Below are 16,798 nucleotides of genomic sequence, written 5' to 3'. Positions count from 1 at the left end.
CTGTCAGGAGGAGGCAAGGGGACAGCTGAAAACAAGGTCGGAAAGCAGGTGGGAGTTGGAGGGCGGCCGGCGCCATCTGTTCAACGCGGCGCTGGTCAGGCAAGGTGGCAGGCCATGATGAGGCCGCACAGGAAGAGCGCCCCCTGCCATAAGGCGGGGGGGGCAGTAAAAGCACGAAGGACAGCGGAATCCAGCATGACATGATGGCCGCCAGGCAGGGAGAGTGGCAAGAGGCGTCCTGGTGAGTCTGCCCCTGGTGGCATACCTGAGGGACGGGGGGAATGATGCAAGGGGCCATCAGTGTAAAAGCGGTCTCCCCCCCAATGGGCAGGCAGGAGGGTCCAGGTCAGCGGGACACAGACGGAGGCGGGCCTGGATGGGGCCAGGGTCAGGTCAGAGGTGAAGGAAGCGGATAGTGAAAGCAGCAGGCGGAGTCTTCACAGGCGCAGCAGAGCAGCTATGGAGGGGAAGGCCAGCAACCAGGATTAATTAATTAAAGGGGCCACAAGTGGATGAGGCGGCCGGGGAGAGGCCAGGTACTGCAAGCAGAGGGCAGAAGAGAGGACAAGGATGGGTGGAAATGGACGTAAGGGACAGAGGCCAGCGGGAGCCCCTGGTGGGTGTTCTCAGGAGCAGGAACACAGGAGGAGTGTCAGCAGGTGTGAGTACGGGAGGGAGCAGCACAGGGACAATGACAGGCACAGCAGCAGCAGGAGGTCGGATGAGGGATGGAGGAGCCTGTCAAGAAGTCGGTGTGGTAGGAGGAGGTCCAGTTCCTGGGAGAGGAGGAGGTCTCAGTGCAGCGCTTCAGCTTCATCTGGCAGGATTTCACTAGGGCAGAGGCGTGACGCCTGCGGCCTGGAAGGTCAGGCAGCAAGAAGGAGCAGAGATTAGGGCGACAGAACAGAGCGCAGGGAGGAAGGGCTGGTAAGGCTATATCAGAACAGACTACCCAGGTTATCTTCTCCCAGAAGGTCGAGGAGTGTTACTCCTACGGGCTTGAGGCGGGACCAGCACAGACAGGAGTTGGGGTCCAGAGCCTGGCAAGGTGGACGGAAGGACAGCGCAGACTGCGGTTCGGGCGGTGAGTCAATAAACACACCACACTTTTTAAATTGCAAAAATCATTTTAGAATCTTATTTTTAAGTAAGACACGCAACCTATTACATATCAGCCAGTTCATCTAGACTCATAGCCATACTTGAAGATTATCATACATAAAGCAGATACTAGGTTTGGCTGCATTCAGTTGTGAGAATCCAACTAGAATAACCTTCTACACAGATCCCTACTATGACTTTGACTATTTTATGTATTATCTGCTCACTTGTACATTTCCAGAGACTCCAAAGCTGTGTTAAATAGGCTGTGCCGGTCCTGGCCTCTACAAATATATATGGCCATGTACAGTTGTTTAGAAATTAGAGGCATACTCCCCCTCCTCCCCCCCTCCTGTTTCCCCCTCCCATTTCCCCCTCCCGTTGCCAAACTGGTATCATTTTTTTTGTGTGTCTTATTCGGCACACTCACACACACATACAACCCTATTTTCTTAAATAAACTATGTGCAATTGCTCACATTCATATACTAAAATCTTCCCTTTACAAGGTGCACTCAGTGGTTTGATCTGACTGATCACACATGAACACAGAATATATTGCCTGCTCTAAAACATTTCTATTAATTTATGCATTCCCTCTTTTGTTAATTCACTTATTGTAATAGTCTGTCTGTCAAAAATATTTTAATATGTTTGTAACACATAAATGTAAAAAATTAAATAGATTAGCACTGGAAATAATTTGCTGCTACAATAATGTCTGGCACTGTTACCAGATGTTGCACCCTGGATAGATAATATGGAACATTCCATAGGTCATTTCTCACAACCTGCTATTTGATGGTATAATACAGTCTTTCATTGCAATTCAGATACAAAAAATAATCCAGGATCTCAACCTCTGATGACAGAAACATGATTACACTAAAAGATGAAAAGAGGTTCAGTAGATAAATAGCTATAAGCAAAAAGGAAAGAAAAAAACCTGAATAATTGATATGCTTGTCCACTCAACAGGAAGGATTCTGAGATCATCCTGTTTCAAGGAGTCCCAGTTTTACTTTCATGATTACTGAAGCAATATTGGCAACTTTTCTGATATTATTATTATTATTATTATGTTATTTATATAGCGCCATCAAATTCTGCAGCGCTTTACAATGGGTGGACGAACAGACATGAAGTTGTAACCAGACAAGTTGGACATACAGGAACAGAGGGGTTGAGGGCCCTGCTCAATGAGCTTACATGGTAGAGGGAGTGGGGTAAAATGACACAAAAAGGTAAGGATAGTATTAGACTAGTGACAGTTGCAGAAGAGGAATCAGTCAGGAGCTATTAACAGTTTAATTAATACGCTTTTATGAAGCAGCGGGTTTTTAAATTTTTTTTGAAGAAGTGGAGACTGGGTGAGCATCTAACGGAGGAGAGAAGTGAATTCCACAGGAACGGCGCAGTCCTCAAAAAGTCTTGAAGTCAGAGGTGGGAGTACGGACAGAAGATAGACGTAAACATGCGCCGCCCCTCCCCCCCACCTGTGTTACTGAACTACAACTCCCATGATTCCCTGGCTATCTGTTTCATTTAAATAATCATGGGAGTTTTAGTTCAGCAACATCTGGGGTGCCGCAGGTTAGACAGTTCTGTCCTAAAGGTTAATGAGTCCTGTTTTAATTTACTGTTAAACTAATTGTAGCGGAATGCAGTAAGCCTGTCCTGCAAAATGCCTGTGTGACTGTGTTCGTATAATTTTTCCCTATGTTGAAATTGCTGTTCGTCTGTTTATTATGTGAATTATATGTTATTCGGTAGTTTCCATCCGTACTATATACTTATGGAAACTACCGAACGGAGGGGCCACCCCGGAGAGAAGTGTGCCAGCAATTAAGGTTCACATTCTTTCCAAACCGCAAGTTAACCGGCTCATTAACATTGTATCTGGGTGGCCGCCATTCGGCATGCGTACACGTGGCGGCGGCCATCTTACGCATGAAAATCCCAGCGGTGTTTGGTCGTCGAGTGTCTGGAACTCAAATCGGACACTCAGACAACCAAACACCGCTGAGACCTCCAGAGCTCCGTAACTGCCGAACGGAGAGACATAACGAATCCCCATTCGGTAGTAATAAAGTACCGAATGAGGGAATCACTATCTAGGTGAATGTAAATGTGGATGGCAATTGTAAATGTCTATTTTAACTACCGAACGGAGACCGACCGCAGGGCCCATTCTCATGGAACCCTTTTCGGATACCAACTCGTGTGCGGTCGGTCAAACTTCACTTGCCTGTAACTGCCGAACCCCTGGTCCGATCTGGGTGAATTTTGGATATTATATTCACCCAGATCAGGGCTACCCAGCGGTACCCTGATATTAAAGATATATGATGGTTTAGGGGTACATCCAAGTTTGGGGTAAACTACTGTACAACTTAAGGGGATTATGACTCACTCTGAGGGGAGGAGATGTGTGGGAGGTAGCAAGAATGGTATTGGTTACTGTCATAATTGCTGTAGTCCCCTCCCTTGCATGGGAGCAGGCTTTATAAGAAACCTTGGAATAAACGATTGTCAGTTCTACTCCTGAAACTGTGTGTCGTCCAGTTATTGGGAGTGCTGTGGGGATACTGCTGTACCGTTTTACCTGCTGGAAACTCTGCTGTGGATTTACTAATGACTTGTTCCTGAGCCTTCCTTGGATCTAAAGTGGAGAATAGCTGCGAGAAATCAGCTCTCCGCTACATTGGTTGGCAGCGCTGGGATCCAGACTCACAGAGGAACAAGGATTAATGGAGATTGACCTTTCTACGCTAAAAAGAACCACCTTGAAAGACCTTCTGGAAGCAAAAGGTGTTTCTGCCAGCAGCAAATCCAAAGCAACGCTTATCACCGAAGTAATGGCAGAATACAGAGCAGAGGAGGTCCAGGCCACGGAACAAAGACCTGAAACAGAACAGGAGGAGTTCCAAAGGCAATTACAATACAGACTGGCCTTCTATGGGGAAAACCCACCCACAGAGATCATCTCTAAAACCATGACAGAGGTGCAGGAATTTGTAAAGAGAAACAGGAGACCACAAACACCAGAAAGAGGTACCGCAGGAGCTATAGCACAAGAGGGTAAGCCCAAAATTCCCTACCAAGCTTTTAAAACGTATGTGGAAGCAGAGGAGGATATAGATGCCTTCCTACAGGACTTTGAGAGACTATGTACACTGCATAACATACCAAGGGAAGAGTGGGTACCCATATTAGCGGGACGGCTGTCAGGAAGGGCAGCGGAAGCCTACCGCACTGTACCAGATGTGGAAATTAGGAACTATAACCGGGTGAAAGAGATTATCTTGGCCCGGTATGCAATAACACCAGAGGCATACCGGAGACGTTTCAGGGAATTGAAAAAGGTGGACAAAGATTCACATGCGGAGTGGGCTTGCCGACTAGAAAGGGCAGCCCTTGGGTGGATGCAGTCGAGTAAAGCGAGGTCCATGGAGGACTTATTACAAATGCTGCTGTTGGAGCAGTTTTATGAGGGGATATCCTCAGAACTGCAGGAATGGGTGAGGGACCGTAACCCCACCACCCTCACCGAGGCTGCCAAAAAGGCAGATGACTTTATGGATGCTCGCAGACAAACCAAGACAGTGGGTAACAAACCGGCCATGCGGCCACTGGGGGTAAATTCATTTTCTCCTAACCCTCAACCCCCACCAAGATCCCTTCCTCCACCAGCACCAGCAGCAGCGCAGCCGAGATACCGCACACCTGCTTCTGTGCAATGCCACCGATGCCAGAGGTGGGGACATTACCAACGAGATTGTCCGCAGTCCAGGGAACGCAACACCTGGATCCGACCAGGGCCCCCACCACCACCACCGAGAGCAGCAGCACATCATTACCAGGATGAGGTACCACTTCCCTACAGCTCTGCCGTTCCAGTCACGACTGTGGAACAGTGGGAAGTGCTGCATGAGGCCAACCCCTTACAGGCACAGGCGGATAACCGCCAGCACCATAGGCAAACCGTATATCTGGAAGGGAAGCCTATGCAGGGGCTCAGAGACTCAGGAGCCACCATCACCCTGGTGCAAAGCCATTTGGTTCCAGATAAGGCCAAACTGAATAAGACTGTGGCTGTCAGGGTTGCAGGGGGAGCCGTGTATCGGCTAGACACAGCCAGGGTACATTTGCATTGGGGTGCGGGGTACGGGAATGTGGAAGTGGGACTAATGCCGCAATTACCTGCTGAGGTGGTCCTGGGGAATGACCTGGGCAAACTCACCTCCGCATTTGAACCACAACCTACTGAAGAAGCACACCCAGTAGTCACCAGGCAACAGGCCCGCACCCAACAAAACAACGCACTGCCGGAGGTCCAGACGCTTCTATGTTTGGATTGGGGGCAGTATTAAGCCAAGTCGGGGCCGATGGCGGAGAACATCCCGTGGCTTACATCAGTCGCAAACTTTTACCCCGGGAAGTAAGCTACGCCGCCATCGAGAAGGAATGCCTGGCTGTGGTGTGGGCCTTGAAGAAATTGCAACCCTATTTGTATGGACAGGCTTTTTCGCTGCTCACGGATCACAACCCGTTAGTCTGGCTGAACCGGGTGGCTGGGGACAATGCCAGGCTGCTGCGCTGGAGTTTGGCGCTACAGCCTTTTGACTTTAACATTCAATACCGCCCGGGTAAGCAAAACGGAAACGCCGACGGGTTGTCGCGACAAACTGATCTGGAGAAATGATCCGTGAGCACCCCGGTCATCCCCAAGCCGATCCGTGTGGGATCAGACTGTGTATGCCGGCTTGTGGGCAAGGGGGAGCAGTGTAGCGGAATGCAGTAAGCCTGTCCTGCAAAATGCCTGTGTGACTGTGTTCGTATAATTTTTCCCTATGTTGAAATTGCTGTTCGTCTGTTTATTATGTGAATTATATGTTATTCGGTAGTTTCCATCCGTACTATATACTTATGGAAACTACCGAACGGAGGGGCCACCCCGGAGAGAAGTGTGCCAGCAATTAAGGTTCACATTCTTTCCAAACCGCAAGTTAACCGGCTCATTAACATTGTATCTGGGTGGCCGCCATTCGGCATGCGTACACGTGGCGGCGGCCATCTTACGCATGAAAATCCCAGCGGTGTTTGGTCGTCGAGTGTCTGGAACTCAAATCGGACACTCAGACAACCAAACACCGCTGAGACCTCCAGAGTTCCGTAACTGCCGAACGGAGAGACATAACGAATCCCCATTCGGTAGTAATAAAGTACCGAATGAGGGAATCACTATCTAGGTGAATGTAAATGTGGATGGCAATTGTAAATGTCTATTTTAACTACCGAACGGAGACCGACCGCAGGGCCCATTCTCATGGAACCCTTTTCGGATACCAACTCGTGTGCGGTCGGTCAAACTTCACTTGCCTGTAACTGCCGAACCCCTGGTCCGATCTGGGTGAATTTTGGATATTATATTCACCCAGATCAGGGCTACCCAGCGGTACCCTGATATTAAAGATATATGATGGTTTAGGGGTACATCCAAGTTTGGGGTAAACTACTGTACAACTTAAGGGGATTATGACTCACTCTGAGGGGAGGAGATGTGTGGGAGGTAGCAAGAATGGTATTGGTTACTGTCATAATTGCTGTAGTCCCCTCCCTTGCATGGGAGCAGGCTTTATAAGAAACCTTGGAATAAACGATTGTCAGTTCTACTCCTGAAACTGTGTGTCGTCCAGTTATTGGGAGTGCTGTGGGGATACTGCTGTACCGTTTTACCTGCTGGAAACTCTGCTGTGGATTTACTAATGACTTGTTCCTGAGCCTTCCTTGGATCTAAAGTGGAGAATAGCTGCGAGAAATCAGCTCTCCGCTACACTAATTTACTTGTTTTAAAGCACTTTTTTGATTAATGTTTGTACATTACTTTTTGAAAACTGTTAAGTTGCCTGCCATGAAACTGTTACGTCTTAAACTGTATTCTTAAACTGGACTAGAAAGCTAATTAGCAATAAGGTATTTAAACCTTATTGGATTCTAAAGGTTTTTGCACATTTTGTACTGTTACAGAATTAAAAGCAACATATTTGCACTTTTTTTCCCTCAAAAAGTTTATTATAACTGTTAGAATATTTAAGTACTATATAGTAAAACACCTTGCACTTTTTGTTACCTCTAAAAGTTTATTTGCACTATTTATCTACTACTGTTTTGTGTGTTTATGAGTACTTTATAAATGTTAAGTTGATAAAGTTTGGAAACAGTTTGCATCTTCTATACTTTGCAGTAAAGCTTGATTATTCTTTATTTGGACAATTTTGATTGGACAGACATAATTGCATGGGATAATGGTCTACTGTGATATTTGGAACAATGGGCGTTCGACATAAAGAGCTATTGTGGGGCAAAGTTTTAAATGTAGTCTAATCACCATGTCTGTGTGTGTATGTCTGATAGTGTGTATGTTTATGTCCGATTGGGTACGTGTCGGTCTGTCATTGTGTGTGTGTGTGTGTGTGTATGTCTGTGGTTGCGTGTATGTCTATGGTTATATGTATGCATTTGTTTGTGATGGTGTGTGTGTCTATTCATTAGGTGTATGTATTTGTGATTGCGTGTGTCTGCGATTATGTTATGTGTGTATAAAAAATGTTTATGTGTTCAGTAGATAGCTCCCTAACTTGGTATCCTTAAATAAGGAAAGCCCATATAAGGGAGTTATCTACTAAACAACTGATCACAATTGAGAAAAGGGCTTTTGTTAATGTTGCTATTTCAGCCGTTTAGTAGAAACCTCCCTTAATTAGATATGAGGTAAGCAATCTTCTATTAATTACATTTTTTTTTAATAGCAAACAGGGGAGGATAAAGGGGATGGTCCGAAAGAAATCAATCTATAGTGCTGAAAAAACTATTACTATTTTTAGCACTATAGATTATATTTAAGTTTTAAATGTCAAATAACAGCTGCTGTTATTGCCATCTAGTGGCAGGAGATGCATAGTCACAATATTTGCACTGGTCTGGTACACCAAAGAGAAGTGCCAACATGACTTGGTATATGCTTGGAATTCCATATTTGGTATTTTCATATGTAATGATACAAAATTAGCGGCTGTTTAACATACACATACAAGCCCATAAAGATAGCAAATGTGGGAGTTATCTACTAAACAGAACCTATCCTGAATACAGGTTTACAGGAACATTTTTGCTATTTTCTTTATTTTCTAACAGGACTATGATGGTTATTCTGAGCAAAAATAGTGTTTTATTACATCACAGTTTTTTTGGGTTGAAATAACCCTTTAACAATAGGTAAGCATACCTTTGATTTCACATTTATAAATTAGATGGTTACATTACCATTAATTTATATAAATTTATATGGAGTCCACAAATCATAATAACTCAAGCGTGGAATGGATAATATCTGTATTGCAGGCAATCAGTTAATGAAACAAACACAAGTCTTCCTTCCTGCAAGATCCTTCCCTCTGATTCTAAAATAAACTGATCGATACTTATGTAGAGGAACTCAGTGAGATTGATGTTCTATTTTAAGGAGTTCACCTTTCAAGGGAAGAATTTTAGCAGTGAAGTTATGGAGATGAAGTTTCCTAGCTGCAACAGCCTTATACCACTGCTCCACTGAAGGACTAGCTATATGTTATTATACAAATAAAACTTGACATCTTAAGCAATACTGGTCTTCAGAAAATACTTAAAGGATCACTATAGTGTCAGGAAAATAAAACCCGTTTTCCTGCCACTATAGTGCCCTAAGGGTGCCCCCACCCTCAGGGTCCCCAGAGTGGAGCGGAATGCGCAATCGCGGCAAGTGCCACACGCACATTCAAACAGTCCATAGGAAAGCATTTCTTAATGCTTTCCTATGGACGCTCTGCACGCTGGATGCGAAAATCGCATCCAGCATCGCAGAAGCGCCTCTAGCGGCTGTCAGGAAGACAGCCACTAGAGGTTGGATTAACCCAGCTATGTAAACAATGACAGTTTCTCTGAAACTGCTATGTTTACATCTGAAGGGTTAAAACCTGAGGGACCTGGCACCCAGACCACTTCATTGAGCTGAAGTGGTCTGGGTGACTATAGTGTCCCTTTAATTGTTTCTCTGCATTTATTTACAGTTGTTCATATTACATTAAAAAAAAAATAATAATAATACAACAAAAAAAGGCTTATTTATCTTGTGTCTCATTTATAAGTGTCCAAGATCGCAGTTTTGAGAAAAGAAAAAAAACAACACCACACAATTCAGAATCGTAATAAAAGATGAAAAAAATCCATTCTTCATTTCCATAGTAACTGCTGCCCCAAGGTTGCCATTTTCTTCATCTAACCACTTGGCGATTACTTACTCTTGTATTCAGGTAAGAGAAGAGATCAGGTAAGTTTAACCCCTTAAGAACCAAACTTCTAGAATAAAAGGGAATCATGACATGTTACACATGTCATGTGTCCTTAAGGGGTTAAACTAGTACACAAGTACAGTATTCCGCACCTATTTTCAAGTTCCCTTTAAATGTTATAACCTTCTGGTGAAGCTTTACTCAATATTAAAAAGTTACACTGCAAACATAAAGTACTACCAAATATGTATCAGGGGGTCCCTAATCTCAATGTGGCATTGGAATACGCAAATCCTGGACTGCCGGAAATTAGTGAGAGTTGCATTCCCAAATGGCAGCAGTTATTTGCAGTTGCCTCCATTAATTTAACCAGTATCTCCTCATAATGATATAAATTATTTTTCTCCATTTAGATCCTCTCCTGTTATATTATTATAAGGAGACAAGTGAATTAAAGGTACAGTCTAACGTTTGGAATATTAACATGTGTTGCTAACGTTAGAGTGATGTGGGAGCTGTGTTGATTTAGAACCACCACCTAATATATAATAAAATAATTAGTTTTACTTACCTCCTTACTTAGCACTCCTACCCGCCTGAAAATTATCATTACTGATGATCTCAACCAATCCATTGTTTCCCCCTAGTGAAGCATTCGGGGACTTGTGTGCATCCACAGCAATCGCTACACTGCACCAATCAGCATATTCATAGAGATACATTGACTCAATGCTTTTCTATGGGGAGGGGTCAGATTCTCCATGCAGAGCGTGGAGATGCCAAACATTGATACTGCAACCAGGAAGCCCGATTAGTGGCTGTGTGAGTAAATGCCACTAGTGGCTTTAGGCAGCAATGTAAATACTGACTTTTCTCAGAAAAAAAAAATGTTTATGCTGAATGTGTTTATGCTGAAGACATTGCAGGAACAGTGATTCTGGTGCTTAGAGTGTCCCTTTAAGGACAGCAGTCCAAATGGTTCCACAACTCTCAGGTAGAACAGGTGTCATTAAAAATAAAAATCCGTAATCCAAACCCTTATCCTTGCCCTAACCCTAACTCTAAAAAATTGTCATACAAAACATACATAACACTGAAGTGATTTGTACTCCTTGACTTCTGGTAACATGTTTAAACCACTTGACTTTCAGTCTTATAGTTTACTATGTTTTCTCCAGAACCCTGGAATGAAATTATCAACAAAACATGAGTCTGCTAGGAATTTGAGAGATTATTGTAAATAGTAAGCCTATAGTCAAAGCGTCAATCTGGGCTATTTGAACAAAAAAAAAGGCAATTCGCTTGTCAGTTCTTAAAAATGTACAGTTTAGCAAGTAAACCCAGCTGAGAATTAATTGTGAATTTATTCATGAAATTCTAAAACTCAAATTGTGACCTCTGGTGTTTCATAGCTGAGGAACTGGCATTTAAAAGACCCGATTTATATTTATAGCACATCTAGTTCAGTCTACCAATTGTAACATAATAAGACATTTTCTATTGAGCAGAGACAACAATTGGCAGTATTGCTGTAAACTGTCAGTGCTGAGATTAAGCCCCCCAATATTGCTACCATAGGAAAACTAGAAAAATATCTCTCTAGACTGGAGCCTCTTGTGTAAATCTATATCTATAAATATCTATCTATCTCTCTATATATATATATATATCTCCTAAAGTCCTTTATGAGATCCCTCTCTACATATCTCAAAACAGAATGCATGTGTCATGGTTGATTATATATTTCTTACCTGTTCTATGTAAAATTTAGTATATATTGTGTATTAATATTGTTTTTGTATTTTATTGTACCCTAATGTAACAATGCAATGATTTGTGGACCCAGGACATACTTGAAAACGAGAGAAATCTCAATGTATCTTTCCTGGTAAAATATTTCCTAAATAAATAAATAAATCTATGAACATGCAATGGGCCTTTATCCACTGAGACCATCCTTATACAACAATTCTTATAATAGGCATTCCTCATTAAAGGACCACTAAAGCCAAACTTTACCTTCAGTCCTCCAGTGAGCAGCTTTTTCCAAGCTACTCCTTCCTGGCTAAGTTCATCAATAGTTCTGTAGAGTCAACAATGTTTTCATGGCTGAGTTAAATACACCTCTAGTGACTGTCTACCAGACAGCCACTAGAGGCACATTTTCCTCCAGAAACAAGTAAAACACAGCCCTTTATAATGCCTATATGCAATCGATCGGTCATTGGATGGGAACGTGGCTGCAGGAGAGGAGTCCCGGTGTTGCAAACAAGGTAAGTAATCTTTATTTAACTAACTTTCTTTCATAGCAAATGGGGGTGGCCAGAAATATAGTCCCACCAAAAAAAATTGTTTTGTTTTTTTTTCATTTCTGGACTGTAGGTTTCCTTTAAGTTACAAATGCCACACAAAAAACTGCAGTTATTGCCATCTAGTGGCAGAAAATACATATTCCCAATATTTGCACTAGTCTGATGTCACCTCACATAAGTGCCAACATGATTTGGTATCCAATGAAACAGGGGGTCACCTTATGGTGCAATGGCCCAGGGGGTGCAATGTTTGCATAACTTGCAGGAGGGGAGCACACAGTGCTCCCCCTCCTGCCAATCACTAGATATAGCATGGCTGCACGGACCGTGGTAAAGGATTTTATGTATCCTACCAGGTCTGACAGGAAGCTGAGAGCAATGAACAACTTTCTGTCAGACCGGGTAGAGGATATCAACACAGTAAAGGAGGAGACTTTATTTAAAAAGAAGAAAAACTACCACAACAAGAGGACATAGTCTTACATTAGAAGTGCAAAAGTTTAAAAATAATATCTGGAATAGCCTAATAGCTGAAGTGTTAGAGGTTAACACAGTAAAGGAGTTTAACCGTGCGTGGGATAGACATACGGATATCCTAACTATAAGATAATGCCAGGGACTAATGAAAGTATTTTAAAAAATTGGGCAGACTAGATGGGCCGAATGGTTCTTACCTGCCGTCACATTCTATGTTTCTATGATACAAAAGATCCTTTACTGTTGTCCGAGTGGCTACACTATAAATGGAAGGGTAGCATTTACTGGTGGGGGAGATCGGAACAGACCACAAAGGGACAGGGGGGAGTGAAAGAGACACACAAAGGGGCTGAGGGAGAGTAACAGACACACAAAGGGTCTGTGGGAAGTAAGAGACATGCAAAAGGGGGGTAAGAGATGAATAAATAGCACTTACCCCTTAAAACATGTAACGGGGCAACATATAGACATATAAAAGAAAATTCTAAACAAAAATTAGTGCAAATCTGTGTAGTAAGTACAAATTAGTAATTAAAGTGAGTGAATAAAACCTCACATTTAAAGGAGCCTTTCTAAAGAGACAAGGGCTCCAAATGTGCAGATTTCTGTGCCCTTGAGTTTGCAGCAAAACCTTCTTGTAGTAAAAAACCTGTTGAAGTTGATATAAAATAAAATATAAGAAAAGGAGAGCCAAATGGTGCAATATTGTTTGGTTTAAAAACACTGAAAACAAATATCCCAATAAATTCCTGCTCACCTTAGTTAGGAGCCCATACATGGCTGGCTCCAAGTTTGTAGACTTATTGTCAGACATAGGGAGACAATGCCCTCTTTTATTAACAAATAATTAAAAAGTGATTGTTTATAAATGGTTACATATTGTAACATATACTAACATAACACATGATATAGTTGATATATTTGATATAGTTGTTACTATTTTTAAATAATTACTTTTTAATTATTTGTTAATAAATCTTTGTTTAAATCAACAACAGGGCACTTTGTGTTTTTGGTGGGACACATCACCTAAACACTAAGTTAGTTGTTTTTTTATAAATGTATATAAAATGCACCAAAGAAAGCAAAGCTCACGCTAATGTACACTGATTTGTTTTTGTGGGTTTTACAATATTTTTGTTGTTGCATGCCACGTATTGCCACACTGATATATATTTTGAGAGATCTGATTAATGCTAGCTTACATCCACACAATAAACAGAGAGCACTTACAGTATGAAAGTCTTTGTTATCAAAATGGAGGGGGGGGGAAAGGAGTGGATTGGCAGTGTTAAATGGGAAAAGGGACAGAAGGTGGAGAGGGAGAATTTGAAGAAATGTAAAGATGTGTGTGGCAAGGGGGTTTAGAAAAGGGACAAAAGGTGTGGGGGGATAGAGGTGTGTGGAGGGGATGAGAAAAAGGACAGACGTAGGGGGTACGAAAACTTTGAAAGGTGTGTTTGGGTAGGGAATATGAGAAACTGGAGAGAAGGCGTGGATAATTTTGAGGAAGGTGAGATTTGAGGGCAGAATATAAGAAAGGGGACAGAATATGGGGGGATATAGAGAATTCATAATGTTTGGTGACAGAATATGAGGAGAGGGACAGAAGTTGGGGTAAAATATAGACAGAAGGACAGAAAGTGGGGGAAAGTATCTGGAGAGAAGGACAGTGGTGGAGTATGGTAAGAGGGACACCACTGGAGGAAGGGACAATATGGAAAAAAACGTTCACCAGTATGAAGTAATGGGGGATAGGTAAATGATGATTTAGTTTTTCTAACAGTATTTATTGAATCATATGGAAAGCGTATTAAATTGAGGCCATGCTGTTTGGATATCCAGAGCATCTGCCAATTATCTAGTGATGTCATGCTCTGTTTGTTATGTCACACACCCTACATACATAATCATTGATTTACACAAATGCCTTTACTAGTGTATTTGGAGGCTTTGAGAAAGGTTCTCTACTCACTAGAGCAGAATTTAATTCAAATAATTTGAATATATTATAATTTTCCCATTTTGTATTGCCATTTCTAAAAGTAAGTAAACTTATAGTATTATGAACTCAAACTTAATGATTGAAAAAATATTTGAAAATTGTATTTAATATTAAAGTGGACTGGGTGTAAGGAAAAAAAGTTATTTTGAAAAGTGGTGGGCAGAAGTAGTATATATATATTTGGGGAGGGGAGTGTTTATATTATCTGTGATGTTCCATATAGACATTTAATAGACACAGCTAACAATTAAAGTGGATCTGTCAACAAGAATAATCAACAGATCCACTACTTTCCTTATGTATAGTAGTCAAGATGACAAAGTTGACAATGGCCAGTATGATGTTCATTTGTTAGCATTGGCTCCAATTTTATATTTTTTGATAAGCTTTCCAAATGATAAATAAAAAAAGAAATATTTCAATATTGTAATTATTTAAAATGTGTGGTTTGTCATATACAGATATATTTTTTATACATGAAATATATTTTCATATTTCAATATTTTGAAAAATGTATTTAAAAAAACGAATTTGAAAAGCTTATCATCCCTGCCTGTATACAGTGGTTAGTTGTGATAAATTACACTAAACATTTTTAATAAATTTTTTCTATATTTTTGCAGTTCATTTCACAGAATTTTTTTTTAGAAATATTTTTTGAACAAATCAACCAGTGGCATCAAACAAAATTGTGCAAACATAAATGGGACAAATCTGGAACAAATTCTTCAGACAAACTGAATTTTATTCCTTAAACAAGTCTAGCTGATAAACTTTTTTCCACCGTGATTTTATTAAATGCGGACTTATTACTGGATAAACAATTGGATAATAAATTATGTTTAATTTTATTGGACGCATAATCACTATAAGCAGCACAACATCCTGCAGTGGTTATGCGGACAGGAGCACCCTGGTGCTGCTCCATTGTAAGTTGCCAAAACATTTTATAACGGTTTAACTTTTAACGCTGAGAGCGACTTGCCACCTTCACTCCCAGAGTGCTGTAGTGATTATGGTGCTGGGAGTGTTCCTTTCATGGAGTTACCTTTATATATTAATTGGATTACATTACACTGTGATCACAGTGTAGATGTTAAAAGGTGATTGAGGTCTATACTCTTCTTTTTATTAGCTTGCCTGACTTCTTTGGAAAGTGAATGTTGGGTTTGGAGGTTAGATGCTTAAACTCAAGTCTTTTCTCTCATATAGAAATGTCAAGCTTTCTCAGGGTTACACATTAAAGTTCGAATTCATTCAAATTTAATTTCAAGTTAAAGGCCAAATAGCTGAAATGGATAAAATCCTCTAAGTCAGCTATGCGCTAAATTTGGCTACTTTGGGCTTAAAGGGACACTATAGGCACGAAGACTACTTCAGCTCATTGAAGTGGTCTGGGTGCAGTGTCTCTGTCCTCCTCAGTGTTGCAATGTAAAACATTGTAGTTTTGGAAAAAACTGCAATGTTTACATTGCAGTACCAAGGCAGCCTCTATTTGCTGTCTACCAGACAGCCACTAGAGGCGCTTCCAGGAGTTTACCAGACTCTTGGTCCCTTAAATGACACTCTGCATGAGGACATGCAGTATGAGTGAAATCTCCATAGAGGCAATGCTTTCCTATGGACAGGGCTTAATGTGTCCCCTAGCGCTTGTCACACATGTGCGTTAGGTCTCCCTGTCAGATGAAGTTGGTGGAAGCGGAGCACCGAATCGGGTGAGTAAATAATTTTTTTTAACCATTTATATGTTGTAGGGGGGCCGCGAGTGAGGTGGGTACCAGGGGTAACTATAGTGTTAGGAATACAACTTTGTATTCCTAACACTATAGAATCCATTTAAACTTGAATTCTCACTTCAGTGAATAACCTTGTCTGTGTTTTCTTCATAATAAAAATTTTGTATTATTTTGTATTACTATTGACGTCTCCTAAAAATGTATTTCAATTCCATGTGTAGGGGAAATATCTTTAAAATCTGAACAAAATTATGGATAAAATCCCATCGGAAACTAATGAAGAACTGAGAGAAGAGGTAACACTTTAATAAAATGGAAAGTATGAATAGTTTATTTACTAGATGCAGTTCTTGGTCTATTTAATATTATGAGCTTCTTCATCATCTTTATTGAATTTATATAGTCAATACTGAATGGTTTTATTTCCAGATTAAAGTGTTAGAGAAGAAAGGGATGCATGTTATTTAAATCTTTATTAATAAATTAGCCTTGAAAATAGATTATTGCCCTTACCAGGAATTACATTAAGAGCACCAAAGAATTCTTACGAAACCCCCAATTCTCCCTGTAATGATATGGCCCTGGCGACTCTGGTTCTGAAGGTGGACTAGTTCAGGCCTAGTTTCAACCACAGGATTCTTTTGCATTAGTCTGTACTTTTCCTGCTAGTGCATGCAGCTTCTCACCTAGGTGATTTAGGCAGCCGCCTAAGGCCTCGGTCTGACTGGGGCCTCGTGGACAACTAAATCACCTTAGGGCACACTGACCTGTCGGGTCCTCAGTCCCTGAACGAAGGCCCAACACAGGGAGGGGGCCAGGCAGCTTACCCTTTATGCC

Source organism: Pelobates fuscus, chromosome 1, assembly GCF_036172605.1.
Source record: "Pelobates fuscus isolate aPelFus1 chromosome 1, aPelFus1.pri, whole genome shotgun sequence".
NCBI classification, from domain to species: domain Eukaryota; kingdom Metazoa; phylum Chordata; class Amphibia; order Anura; family Pelobatidae; genus Pelobates; species Pelobates fuscus.
This window is presented reverse-complemented; position numbering follows the sequence as displayed.